Raw genomic sequence first — 13,606 nt, forward strand, 5'->3', positions numbered from 1 at the left:
AAGAGTTAGGGAATGTTCCCACCCCGAATCGTTCAGGAGTCAGGCCCCCCAAATAGCATGAAATTGGCTTAAGATTTGGAAAGATTTTAAAAATAATAAGTTGAGCTCTTTAAGTTGCCCTTTTGCCTTTAGGGGTCGCACTTGCCTTTAGGGGTCGCACTTTCTACCACAACCACAAGGGCTGGAAACCTGCTTTAAAAATAATAATAAAACCCCTGAGATTCCCACAGAACGCCAGGACTCCAGGAGCTGGGGCTTTAAGAAAAATGCCAAATATTGCAGGGCTTGTGATAAAATTGTGACTTGGCAATGCTGCTGATCCTGAATTCAGGAGCACGTAGGATGACCTCAGGGGCTGATCCCTGGTTGGAGAATTCTTAATTCTTTGACATATTTCCACTTGGCCCCATATCTTCGGTTTTGTGTCTGCGCTTGTTCCCGATCGGACGCTGCCTGGACCTTTTGCTTTGTTCATCATGGGGCTTGTCCTTACCACGCTGGAGGTTCTGCTTTGGAGGAGAGATGCCCCGAGTTTTTAGCACCTCCTGGAATGAATGCTACAGAGTAGAGACATCCTGCGAGCCTGCCTGGCTCTGAACTGACCTCTAGTGACCCCCGGTACATACTGCAGCTTTGTCATTTTCAGCGTCTGTGCCTTTAATTATTTGTAATGCTACAGAACTTCGGAGCCTCAGTCACAGACCAGAACCCCCCCCCCCCGGTGCAAGGTGCTGTACGAACAGCATAAAAACTCAGTCCCTGCCCCAAAGAGCTTGTGACCGAAGTACAGAACAAGAGACGATGGATGGATACAGATGGACAAAACCACTGAGGCAATATTGCTCAACCAGAGGGGCCGCGTAACCCATGTCGAGACGTTTTTGGTCTGGGGCATGGCCATGGGTTGTTTTGGAAAGAGGAGCATGAGACCGTTTTGTGGATGTTTAGAGCAGGGGGAGCCAGCGGTGGGATGTGATGCGGTCAGAGCGACGGGCTAGGAAAAACCATCTTTGCGGCAGCGTTCGGACAGGATCCGAGCGGGGCCAGACCGCGGCTGTCCAGGCCAGAGCGAGAGATGTTGCCACAATCGAGAAGCGACATGCTAGCCTGGACAGAGTTTTAGCTGCGTGGGTGACTAGGAAGGGCTGTAGCTTGGAGCGGTTACGTGGAGAGAAGCAGCAAGGTTTAAAGGCAGCCAGGATCTGACGACCCAGAGAGAGGTCTGAGTCAAAAACGCCCCCCAGGTTGGTGGCCTGACTGGCCAGCAGAATGCTGGCGTTCTCCACAGTGAAGGAGACGGGAGGTAGCGGGCAGGGCTGGGGGGTGGGGAAGGGATTAAGATCTCTGTTTTAGCCATGTTGAGCTGGAGCTCGGGTTAGACATCCCCGAGGAGACGTCAGAGGGACTGATGCACTTTTTGGGGGGCAGAGAGCGAGATCCGAGCGTGTCCGGCAGAGACAAGAAGATGCCAGAGGGCAGAGCCCCAGGGAACCCCTGCAGAAAGCTGGGGTGGGAGAGGGTCCCCCACGGGACGTGAGAAAGGAGCGATTAGAGAAATAAGAAGTAAGCCAGGAGAGAAGAGAGTCGCCGAAGCAGGGAAGGGAGATTTCCCGAAGTTGAGCGCACGGTCGATGGTGTGACCGGCCCAGGCGGAGAAGCAGTGGTTTTTTTTGCACGTTCCGCATCGCACGCTAGGATGCAGTGCGGCCTGCCAAGCCACCCAGGATTGAAGTGACCTCTAGGGGGTGTGAGGGGAGATCAGGAGGTGGGATGGGGTCACTGGGGCAAACGGGTTAGAGAAGGGGAGCAGAGGAGAGGAACTTCTGTAGCTGACACTGGAGAAGGAGGCGAGAGTCGGGAAGGGCACCTGGTGTTTTGTTGTTGTTTCTCTTGTAAGATGGGGGAAGTGGAAGCAAGCCGGGCTGCGGGGAGGCTTTGAGGAATGAGTCAGAGGTGGCCGGTGGTGTCATTGTGGGATTCAGTTCAGTTGGAGAAGTAGGAAGTGGTTATTTAGGAAGGAGGAGAGACGGGGAAGGGGTAGTGGAGGAAATCAGCCTGCAGCTTGGAGCAGGTCCCCTGCCAAGCAGCTCACCTGGCTCGTCCCGATCGTTTGGATTCCTTCAGTCCCAAGCCTCTGGCCGGGGGTTTTCAGAGCTCTGCCTCTCTGATGTGCCCCCCCTATCTGCTGTCTCCCCACACGCATCGACTGAATGTGTCACGCTCCCTCCTGACCCCGGGGCCCAGCCAGCTCCCCTCTGTTTCCTGCTGCAGACTGAAGGGGGCACTGGGCTTGCCACGAGCCAGGTGTCTGTATCAGAGGTGGGGGAGCGGCGCAGCGCTCCCAGGATCAGGCCCTGGTGTCAGAGGTGGGGGGGAGCGGTGCAGCGCTCCCAGGATCAGGCCCTGGTGTCAGAGGTGGGGGGGAGGGGCACAGAGCTCCCAGGATCAGACCCCGGTGTCAGAGGGGTGAGGGGGAGGGGTGCAGAGCTCCCAGGATCAGGCCCTGGTGTCAGAGGTGGGGGGGAGGGGTGCAGAGCTCCCAGGATCAGGCCCAGGTGTCAGAGGTGGGGGGGAGGGGCTCAGAGCTCCCAGGATCAGGCCCTGGTGTCAGAGGTTGGGGGGAGGGGTGCAGAGCTCCCAGGATCAGGCCCTGGTGTCAGAGATGGGGGAGCGGCGCAGAGCTCCCAGGATCAGGCCCTGGTGTCAGAGGTTGGGGGGGAGGGGCGCAGAGCTCCCAGGATCAGGCCCCGGTGTCAGAGGTCGGGGGGAGGGGCGCAGAGCTCCCAGGATCAGGCCCCGGTGTCAGAGGTCGGGGGGAGGGGCGCAGAGCTCCCAGGATCAGGCCCCGGTGTCAGAGGTCGGGGGGAGGGGCACAGAGCTCCCAGGATCAGGCCCCGGGGTCAGAGGTGGGGGGGAGGGGCGCAGAGCTCCCAGGATCAGGCCCTGGTGTCAGAGGTGGGGGGGAGCGGCGCAGAGCTCCCAGGATCAGGCCCCGGTGTCAGAGGTGGGGGGAGGGGCGCAGCGCTCCCAGGATCAGGCCCCGGTGTCAGAGGTGGGGGGGAGGGGTGCAGAGCTCCCAGGATCAGGCCCCGGTGTCAGAGGTGGGGGGGAGGGGTGCAGAGCTCCCAGGATCAGGCCCTGGTGTCAGAGGTGGGGGGAGGGGCGCAGCGCTCCCACGATCAGGCCCTGGTGTCAGAGGTTGGGGGGAGGGGTGCAGCGGTCCCAGGATCAGGCCCTGGTGTCAGAGGTGGGGGGAGGGGCGCAGCGCTCCCAGGATCAGGCCCTGGTGTCAGAGGTGGGGGGAGGGGCGCCGCGCTCCCAGGATCAGGCCCGGTGTTGGTAGGCGGGAGAAGCTGCGGCACAGTGTGGTGTGGGAGCCGGCTCCTGTGCCCAGACTGTGGGAAGCGGGAGGCAGAGCCAAGGGGAGGGAATCTGCCGGCCTCTCGCCCATCCAACGTCACTGGCGGGGAAGTGGCTCATGGGGTGAACGAGAGGACCCCCCCCCGGGGGTGGGGCAGCCGAAAGCCGGGCTCTGAAGAGGCGTCAATGAAGCCGAGCCTGGTGACTGCTGGCCTGGCGCTGAGCCAGCTCAGACGCCCGCCCCAGGAACGCAGCTGTTCAGCGGAGTCCCTCGCACTGCGGTGAGCCTCTGTCGGGGCACGTGAGGGAGGGAGGGCAGGCGGGCAAGAGCTTCCGGAACAACCCCAGCTCCTTGTGTGGCTTCAGGTTCCTTCCATGCCTCAGTTTCCCCATCTGTAAGGTGGGCACCCGAGCGAGCAGCCTCTGGGGCCTGGCTGGGAAACCCCAGGGCCTTGGGTCCAGTCGCAAGAGGCTAGAGCTGGGGCCTACAGGAGTAAAGACCCCAACGTCCAGGAGTTAAGTGTCCAGCTCCCTTGGGCTGGGATTTCCAACGGGACTAAGGGCTTGACCCCAATCCCTGCCATTGGCCCATCAGCTGCGCTGCAGAGGCCCAGATCCGCTGTTTGCACCTGTGCAGCCCAGCCTGGTTTTAAACCGCGTTTAAGCGGCGCTGGTGCGAATTGTGGCTTATCGGCCCGTTGCCTGCAGTTTGCCTGCTGCATCTCCCCCGCCGACAGGAGCCCCCAGCATAGCAAAGCCTAAAACAACCCCCCAAATCTTCCCCCCCACCCCGGCAGCCAAAGATCCTGCAAGCTGACCCCGTGCTCCATTTTGCTGGCAAAGGCCAGATGGTGCTGAGTGTCAGGGCTCAGGCCATGCCATGCTGCCACCCTAGGGGGTTGGTATAATAGGCAGTGCAGCAGCACCCTCTGTTCTGCTGTTGGCTTCAGCGGGCCGGCTTTGGTCTGGCCCGGAGCTGGATAAACAGCTCCTGCTCCCGAAGGAGTCAGGCCCCCGTGACTGGTCACAAGCTGCTCGCTCACCCGCGACGGCTCCCTGGGGAGTCGTGCGCGTCGGGGCTGCGGCCCTTGGCAGAGATGACTCCGCGTTTGCGGTGGCCCCTCTGCTCTGGCTGATTCATGCTGCTTCCATGCAGCTCTTTCCTAGCCTGTGTGCACGAGCGCCAGGAATGTTCCTCCTGGCAGCTAGAAGCAAACAGCCCCATCCAGCGACGCCGGGAGGGGAGAGCCGGTCACGGGATCTGCCATCACGAGTCTCTGCTCTCCACGGGAATAGCTGTGACCTACTAGCTGGAGATCAGAGAAAGTGATCCTCCTCCTCCTCCTCCGTCCCACACAGGCTTAATAACACACACAGCTAAAGACCCCAACTGAGCTCAGGGCCGGGAGCTGCCCAGCCGTAGCAAGAGACAGGCCCTGCCCCAGGGAGTTCCCCAGGTGAAAAGACCAGGCGGACGCTGGATTAGCCTCCCCATTTTAGACACTCATCGTCTCCAAGGCCAGAGGGGGGCCATTAGATCACCTACTCTGATCGCCTGTATAACCCCGGCTGGAGAATTCTCCCCCGTTTCCCCTATAATGCGTCGGCTAATGTGTGTGTGATGAAACCATCGCTCCGATGGGGCTCTGAGGGCCAGAGACGGGACGTTGCTTGTCTCCCGCCTCCTAGATATATAATTTTTCATTCTAACGTCTTTCCACGCCGGTCCCGTATCAAAGCAAGCCCCTGTCCGCTGCGGAAGGGCTCTGTCCTGCACTGATGAATGTCACCGCACCGCTGGCCAGACGAGTTTGCGAGAGAGGGACGAGACGTGATCCCAGAGCCACTTAGTCCGGGGAACAAGACTAAGGCCTGTCCCGGGTTTGTATCCCTGAGGGGGTGGCACAATCCGCTGTCCCCAGTTAAACGGGCAGGGGGATGTTAATGGGTCTTCATGCTTTGTTCTTTACTCTCCCTGGGCCACAAGAGCCACTGTCACTTTACACTTCTTAAAATGCCCATACTGGGAAGCGAGGGAGCCTGGGTCAGAGCTGGGAATTGAACCCAGGCGTCCGGAGGCTCACCCCAAGGGTGCCCTAGAGATGAAAGGGGCAGGCAAGGCCATGCCCTGACCTCAGGACTCGGGTTTCACTCTGTGAGCCAGGCTGTTGGTTTCATTTACCTTTATTTGTTTTGATCTCAATGCTACTTTCAAAGTTCACCTTTCCCGTTCAGTGGTAGCAGCAGGACTTTTTGTCGTGCGCGTTACTGGGGAAAATGTGCCTTCCCCACTGTGTGGGGCTGTGGTATAGTAAGATGTGGACTGCCCTTGGAGTGGAAAAGCTTTCGCCCCACGGACGTACACAAGACAAGTGGCTGTGGCATCCTACTTTCTATTTAAGCAAGAGATACCACACACTACAACGTTAAGTGCATTGTCACTTGTTCATCCTGAATTTGAACACGGTTCTGAACAAGACCAGCAAATGCTCTGCAAGAAACTCAGACTGGCTAGAAGCATGTGGTCCAACAGTGGAAGACTCAACAGTTGAAAAAGTGAAGAACTTTCTCACCACATTTGCATACATGGCTGATGAATGCACCGATGCAGATGGGGGCATCAAGTATTAAGTCATTGTGTAGGTTATCTTGATGTCAGTGGTAAGCCGGTAGATGCATTTCTAGATGTTCAAGTTATAGAAGACACATCGGCTGCATCTGTAACAACCCACATCTTAGGAGAGTTAAATGCTTTTCAACTGGACCCCAGACAGATGCTGCTTGTGCATTTGATGGAGCTGCAAACTTCTCTGGAAGACATGGTGGAGTACAAGCTTTGCTCAGAGAAAAGTGTAACCCTAATCTCTCCTATACACACTGCAGAGGCCATCTACTCCAACTAGTGCTAGTACAAGCTGCAGACTCTTCAAAAGACATTAAAAAGCTACACATTTAATGTCTTCATTATATTCTTTTTTCAGCAAGAGCCCAAAAAGACTGAATATCTTGGAAAATATAGAAGATACACTGGGACTGAAGTTCAAATTAGTCCAACCTGGGAAAACCCTCTGGCTTTCTCATGAGCCATCCTTAGCTGTTGTCTTAAAATTACTTCAGCTGTTATTACTGGCTTTGGAAAGTATCTACCAAGATGGGATGGATCTAAGTCGTGAGGCTGGTGGACTACTTTGGCTACTACGTTCAGAGAAGACCATTCCCATTCTCTGTCTTGTAAGTCTACTGGCATCCAGGAATCTGCTACAACAGTAGCAGATCTTTGTCCAGAAATAGAAGCTACATTTGGATCAATCACAGAGCTATCCATTGAAAAAGTACTGGGAGAAGCAAAGACGTCAGTCAAAAGTTGACTAATAAATGCACCGCATTGCATTAGGTAATCCAGCCACACGGCCGCCCTCTAAAGCGAGCCCCATCCTCCCCACCTTAGAGAGGGAGAATCTGAGGCATGGAGAAGGGGCCCATCCAAGTCATTAGCCAAGTCTCCATTGACCACAATACCCATCGGTGTCTGAGCGAGGCCTCCAGAGCTTCTGCTCCCAGCCCAGCCCAGCCGAGGAAGCGACGCCGTCTTGTCTCACGCCGCTTGTCCCGGGTTTGGCCAGCCCTCTAGCAATACGACTCAAATCAATAGTAGAAAGCTGCTTGCTTGTTCTGGGCAGGCCAGGGCACCCCGAGCTTTGTATGGGTGATTTAAAAACCAAACACTTTCATAAGGCAAAGTTACACAGTTACGTTACTCAGTACGTATTCAGGATCAAGTTAATAGAGAATTCTGGCTTGCTGGCTGAGGAGCCTTCCTCGGAGTACTAAACAGGGTACCCACATGTCTGAGCACCTGTCTTCTTTTTGGCACTTCTCTTGTGTACGTCCGTGGGGCGAAAGCTTTTCCACTCCAAGGGCTGTCCACATCTTACTATACCACAGCCCCACACAGTGGGGAAGGCACATTTTCCCTAGTAACGCGCACGACAAAAAGTCCTGCTGCTACCACTGAACAGGAGAGGTGAACTTTGAAAGTAGCATTGAAATCAAAACAAATAAAGGTAAATGAAACCAACCGCCTGGCTCACAGAGTGAAACCCGAGTCCTGAGGTCGGGGCTCGGCGGGGCATGGCCTTGCCTGCCCCTTTCTTCTCTAGGGCAGCCTTGGGGTGGGCCTCCGGACGCCTGGGTTCAATTCCCAGCTCTGACCCAGGCTCCCTCGCTTCCCAGTATGGGCATTTTAAAGCGACAGTGGCTCTTGTGGCCCAGGGAGGGTAAAGAACAAAGCATGAAGACCCATTAACATCCCCCTGCCCGTTTAACTGGGGACAGTGGATTGTGCCTCCAGCCTTCTGAACAGCCTCATTAACACTCACTGATGTTGTCCTTGGTCAGTGGAGGCTCAGAGGTGCTTTCACATGAGTTCACCTCCCAGGCGGGGGGCAAGAAGGCACCTTGCTCTTTCCTCCAGCTGCTCACTGTTTGCTCTGGCCACTTTTGTTGTGCCACCATTCACTCCACCACTCTGTTCCCAATGGCCCTGCGCCGTCACCTTCTGCTGCCACCTGCCACTATGACCTCTGCGAGTTGGTCTCTCGAGGTTCCACCCAGCTCTCAGTGATTTCAGCTGAGCTGTCAGTGCGGGAACCTCAGTGCTAGTGCAGGCTGGGCCGTGTCTTCCACAGAAACACTGTCCCACAGCAGGTCTAAGCACTTAGACCTGATTCTCAGTGATCTCAGCTGTAGTGGTCACTTAACAAAACAAAAGACTCTCTATGGAGCCTAATCAGCTCTGTCCTTAAACAGTGGAGAGGGGCAGGTCAGATAGTACTTGTGACTCAGGCAGACCATCAAGCAAAACACCTGTCCCCTCCCTCTCGCTTGATGCCCTCCATCAGCACAGGCTACGTACAGTTCTACTGCCCTTTACTCATACAATAACATTTCATTCCCTCCCCCACCCCATTCAAGTGATTTGTAACCCAACCCCAGCCAAAATCTATCACTTGCGCAACACAGCTCTGTTTGCTGGATACCTAGGTAGATTAGGTGTGAACGTAAATACAATCTGGTCCTGAAGCCTTTTCCCCACAGCCCCCAGCTCATCACTCGCTGTCAGGGAGAGCTCATTTAGAATTTGCTTACAAATCATAATTTGAAATTATTAGGTTGACCAACATCACCGAAATGAATGCCCTGACATTGTCATAAAAAACAACAGCTGTATAAGGAAGCTAGTCTATGTTCATACTTTTCAAATCTATTACACTTTTTCAGATACACGTATTTTATCATACACTTTGTATGCTTTTAAAGTGTGTATTAATGTTTCAATTTCAATTCAAATTTCCAAACAATCACTAAATTCACAACACTGCATGTAACTAGTTCACAAAACTGGAGAGGGGGGGAGGTGTTGGGGAAATTCGGCGGGGTGGTGGTGTAGGAAAATCTCCGGGGCAGAGAGGAGAATCCAACGGAGGGAGCTGTGCAATATGTTTACTTGTAATATGCTGTTTAGCCACTAGATGTCTCCATCTGCAGCGCAGAGCTCCAGGCAAGTTGTAGGTCCCTGGCAAACCAGGGAGATAAAGTTGGAACGTAAGCTGTGCGGAAGCTTGTGTGCATGGTTGTTTAAACAATGCCTCCTGTTGAGAGGGACTGAAGTTCCGTATCTCAGGGCAGGGAGATGAAAACGGATGGTGGGGATTTAAACGAAAATACCCTGCTTCCTAGCATGTTCCTGTGAAGAGTCCCAGCAGGCCGTATGTTAATGGGAATGGCTAATGCAGGGCTTTGGTTTGTCTTAGTTCCAGGTGACCGGGACATGTTTTGGAGACATGTCCCTGCTCTGTTTTTACAATGTAAGTCCTTTGGGGCAGGGTTCCAGATCTCTCTGTGTGTTAATTGAGGCCTTTGAGCACTAGCTGCTCTAGGAATAAATAATAACATAACCAAATTTGTGTGGTTATTCTCTACCCCACCCCAGCTCTTGAGGGACCAGCAGAATCGGTCCCCGGATCATTGTATTGTGCTGGACAAGAAGGGTAAAGTTGGGAGCGCAACTCAATAGGGTTGATGGGGATGCTCGTTAGGCAGAACCTGCAATGACCTGGTGTGTAAGAACTGGGCTCTGATTGCAGGCAGGGAAGGGGAGAGACAGGAGACAGACTTGGGGTAATAAGCCACTTGCTTTCTCCTTTGATCAGTCGTGCCAAGCACAGCGCCCCCTGGTGGGCTGCAGAAGGCAACCGTTTTCGACTCTCTCTCCCTGCCTGTTTTTTGTCTGTTAACAGCCAAGGCTGCTTCCTTGTTGCAAGTCACGTGCTTTCCTCCATGCCTTGCCAAGGGAAGGGCTGCTTCACGAACTGCTGACCCTGCGTGTGCATCAGGCCAGAAAGCACCTTTACTCAGAGAGCAGGAGTCAGCCTTTCTGGTCTGCTGAATGCCGGCCTCTGCCCTGAGCCACTGCTACAAGCAGGGAGAGGAACCCTTTGTCTGCCGGTGAGCACATTCCCATACTGCAGGGGCTTTGCTCCTCCGCTCCCATGTCCTGGCTGGTGTCACTGTTTTTAATTATTTGTATTATTAAAGCACCTGGTTACGACCAGAGCTCTGTCGGTGCTGGTCAAAGACAGTCCCTGCCCCAAAGAGCCTCCAATCTAAACAGCAGGGACTCTGCTCCCCAAGGAGTGGGGTTCTTCTGGGGGTTGGGGGAGCCAGTGTTGCTCTGGGAATGGAAGAATGAAACTTGACTGCAATCAGCTGAGCGGTGATAGTAACCCCCAGAACCACAAAGATTTGGTTGAGGCGCGGTTATTAAGTGCAGTTCAAAAGGACACTCTGAATGAAACACATCCTTCCCCCCTACCCACCAAAGAATTAAACACTGGAAATCCATCAATTTAACATTCTAATCAACAACTCCGGCACACAGACCGTTTTGCAGTGATCAGCATCCAAATAACCTTAACTCTGCCCTGGATTTGTTTGGCCTTTAGAGCCCAATCCAGCTCCTCTTCTTTCCTTGGACTTCAGTGGGATTTGGACGGGGCCCCTCCTTGGTTTAGTGTTCCAAGGTGTTATGGGAGGTATGATTGCAGCCTGGGTTGGCATCCCCACCTAGTTTTCATCCCTGCTAGCATGGCTAAAGATAGCAGTGAAGATGCAGCGGCAGCTAAAGACGGTGTATTAAAACTGTGTCAAAAATTGTAGGCTGTCACTTGAGATTTCAAGGTTTTTCCAGCTGCTATGGGCAGGTTATGGGGCTCCGCTGGGAAACGTGCAATCTGGGTCTAGCTGCAGTCAATCCACGCCTGCGTTTGTGTCTTTTTGGGGGGGGAGTTGTGTGTGTTCTCATTCTGAATTCTATGCAAGAAAGTCGTGTTCAGTTGCAACCTTCCAGCGCGAGGAATTATGTATTTTATCTAACTTCCCTGTGTGTCTGCTGCGAAGATACGCCTGGGTATGTACTCGCATTGCTGGCCCGCACCAGGCTCCATGCCGGCCGGGTCTTTGCTGCTACCGTTAGCCTCACTGGCTATATTAAAGCTAGCCCTGGTGGGCCTACCCGAACTGCAGTCCCCCACCGGTTGCAGGGCCGACCTACACTCAGTTATCCAAATGGAGCGTATGCATTTATTATTTCCTCTGTGCCATCAGATTCGACGGCTGGGTATGACCCACCTACTCCCTGTCTTGACTGTCGTGGTCCTGGTTTTGTGGCTTGTTGAGTCTGTCATGGTACTTTGCCTAACTGAGGGTGACATGGAATTATTTTGCTCGCTGGAAAAAGACAGCTGTTCCCTCCTGCTTATTCAGAGATCAGTAGACGGAAAGGCCAGAAGGGGCTGTTAGATCATCTCGTCTGACCTCCCGTATAGCACAGGCCAGAGAACTTCACTCAGTTCCTGCTGGCTAGAGCCCAAGAGCCTGTGTCTGGCTAACACTGAATTTGTGTGGCTTTAACCGCCGGCCACTGGGCTTTGTTCTGCCTCTCTACATGAGAAGTTGTCGTAACACTCAGGGCAGAGCTGGGCTTCTCATCCAGCCCCGGGTGCTCCTCCCATCCAGCACTATGGGAGTGGAGCCCCCTGACACCTTGTCACCCCCCCCCCAGGTTAAACCCCTGTATTGTAGAGCAGCCTAATAGAACTAGGTGAGATGGTGCAATTCTCCGTCGCTCACGCGGTCATTTACAGCAGCACAAAACCGAGGTCAAATGTCGCCAACTTAATACGGCAGCGTTTTTTGCACTGGTCAAAATGCTTCCACAAGCTGGAGAGCAATGAAAGACCGGGCCCATCTGAGGAAGCTAGGCCAGAGGCAGTGCGACTTAGTGGGAAGGGCACTGGGCTGCGACTCAAAAGACCTGGGTTCTATAACCCGGCTCTGCCGCTGGGTGAGTCGTGTCCTGGCTCCGTGCCTCAGTTTCCCCATTCACACAATGGGGATAATGATACTGACCTCTACTGTGAAGCCCTTTGAGACCTATGGATGAAAAGCGCTAGATCAGATTAGCTGGACAGATGCCATTGGGGTCACCTTGAGCGGCTCGTGTCTGTATGGAACGCCGTACTTTGGTGTGAGTAAGAGGAAGGTTTTCTGACCAGTTCGAAGGGGAAGCCACAGGATGCGTGGATCAGAGTCATTCAGGCTGGGATGATGCGCAAAGCAGCTGATGAGCCGGTTGCCAGGTTCCTGTTAAATTTAATCCAGTCCTTGGGGCAGCTTTGAAATTCCCAGGCACCGATTTTCTAGCTAATGCCTTTACTTAGACGGGAAGCTCTTTGGCGGAAGGACAGTCTATTCTATGTGCAGCGCCTAGCGCTCCGGGGCTCTGCTCCATGACCAGGGCTCCTAGGTGTTACTGCAGAAGAGTGGAACACGTTTGCTGGATCTCTCTGATTCCTTCCCTTGCTACAGCCAGCCCAAATGGCATCAGCTGTTCTGTTGTGCAGAGAGTCCAAGAATTCAGAGGCCTATGGAAACCCGAGTCCTGCCCTTAGAGGCACATAGGGTCAAATCCCACTTGGCCCTGAATCCGATCTCCCTCCTGCTCCCCTGCAGCCGTGACAGCTTCAGCCCCGCTCTGCGGCAAGCTACGCATCGGAGTCCATCGCTGAGCAACCTCTTGGCTGGCCCTGGGGATTGAATCTGGGCCCTGCCTCGCTAAGCACATGAGTCTCCGGGGCTTCTCCGGACAAATTATTTGGTGGCCTCAGAGTGCGGCCACCAATTTTGCTGGTGGCCGCGCTCGCGCTTGTTCCTAAAATACTTGATTAGCTTTATGCTCCGGGGTCTCCAGATGGGGGCAGGGCCCAACCTCTGCTGGCGGCCCCAGCAACCAACCCCAAGGGGGTGCATTGCTGCCCTCCCCCAACCCCCACTCGCAGCCCAGGAGCCTGTGTCCCCGCAAGAAAAGCCCCCGGTGGCCACATTTGAGAAACGCTGCTCTGCAGCTTGAGCTAAAGAGCCTGGGCCTGGAGCAGCCTCAGCGGATCAGGCACAATGTGGGACGTGTAACGCCTCGCACGCTCCTCCGCGGCTGCAATTTGTGGGTTCAGTTCCTGGTCCCGCGCCTGGGCTGGGTGGATGTGTGGCTGGGGGGGAGAGAGGTAGGGGGGTGCGTGTGCACGTGGAGGAGGTCACTGGGTCAATCCCCCGGTGCCTCCGCTAAGAGGCAGCATCACGCAGGTAGCGTGCTGCATGCTGACCCAGGGGGGCAAGTGACTCCTGCAGCTAGTTACGGGGTTAAATTGCCCAGGGGCCGAGTGCCCGCAGCTCCAATCAGCAGCTGGAACAAGGGGCGCTCAGGGCTGAGGATCAGGCCCGTCTGGGACTAATCCTGCCAGGAATGGCCTGCCCCAAAGCCAGAGGAAACGCAGGGTGCTCAGGACCTCCTTGGCTAGCACCCTCCCTGCGTTGCTGATGGACTCGGTACCTGGGCCGCTAAGGGGTGGCATGAAAAGCAAAGTGCCCTTTGGGCTCCCCAGGCGACGTTAAGCGCCGTCCCAATCTGGGGCAGGGCGAGGATTGTGCACCCTGGGAGGGGGTGTGTGCTCAGGAAATCTGTGTCCTCCTGGAGCTTTGGGGGAGGGAATAGACACAACCCCCCCCAAGTTCTCCCCTGCACCTGCTTTGCCCAGGTGCAAATGACCCCCCAGGGGGCACGGCCGGGTGAGGCCTGGGCCTGCAAAGCACCCAGGTGACTAAGTTCTGCAGGCAGCTGCAGGTCATGTGA

The sequence above is a fragment of the Mauremys mutica genome, chromosome 17 (genome assembly GCF_020497125.1).
Source record: "Mauremys mutica isolate MM-2020 ecotype Southern chromosome 17, ASM2049712v1, whole genome shotgun sequence".
Lineage (NCBI taxonomy): Eukaryota > Metazoa > Chordata > Testudines > Geoemydidae > Mauremys > Mauremys mutica.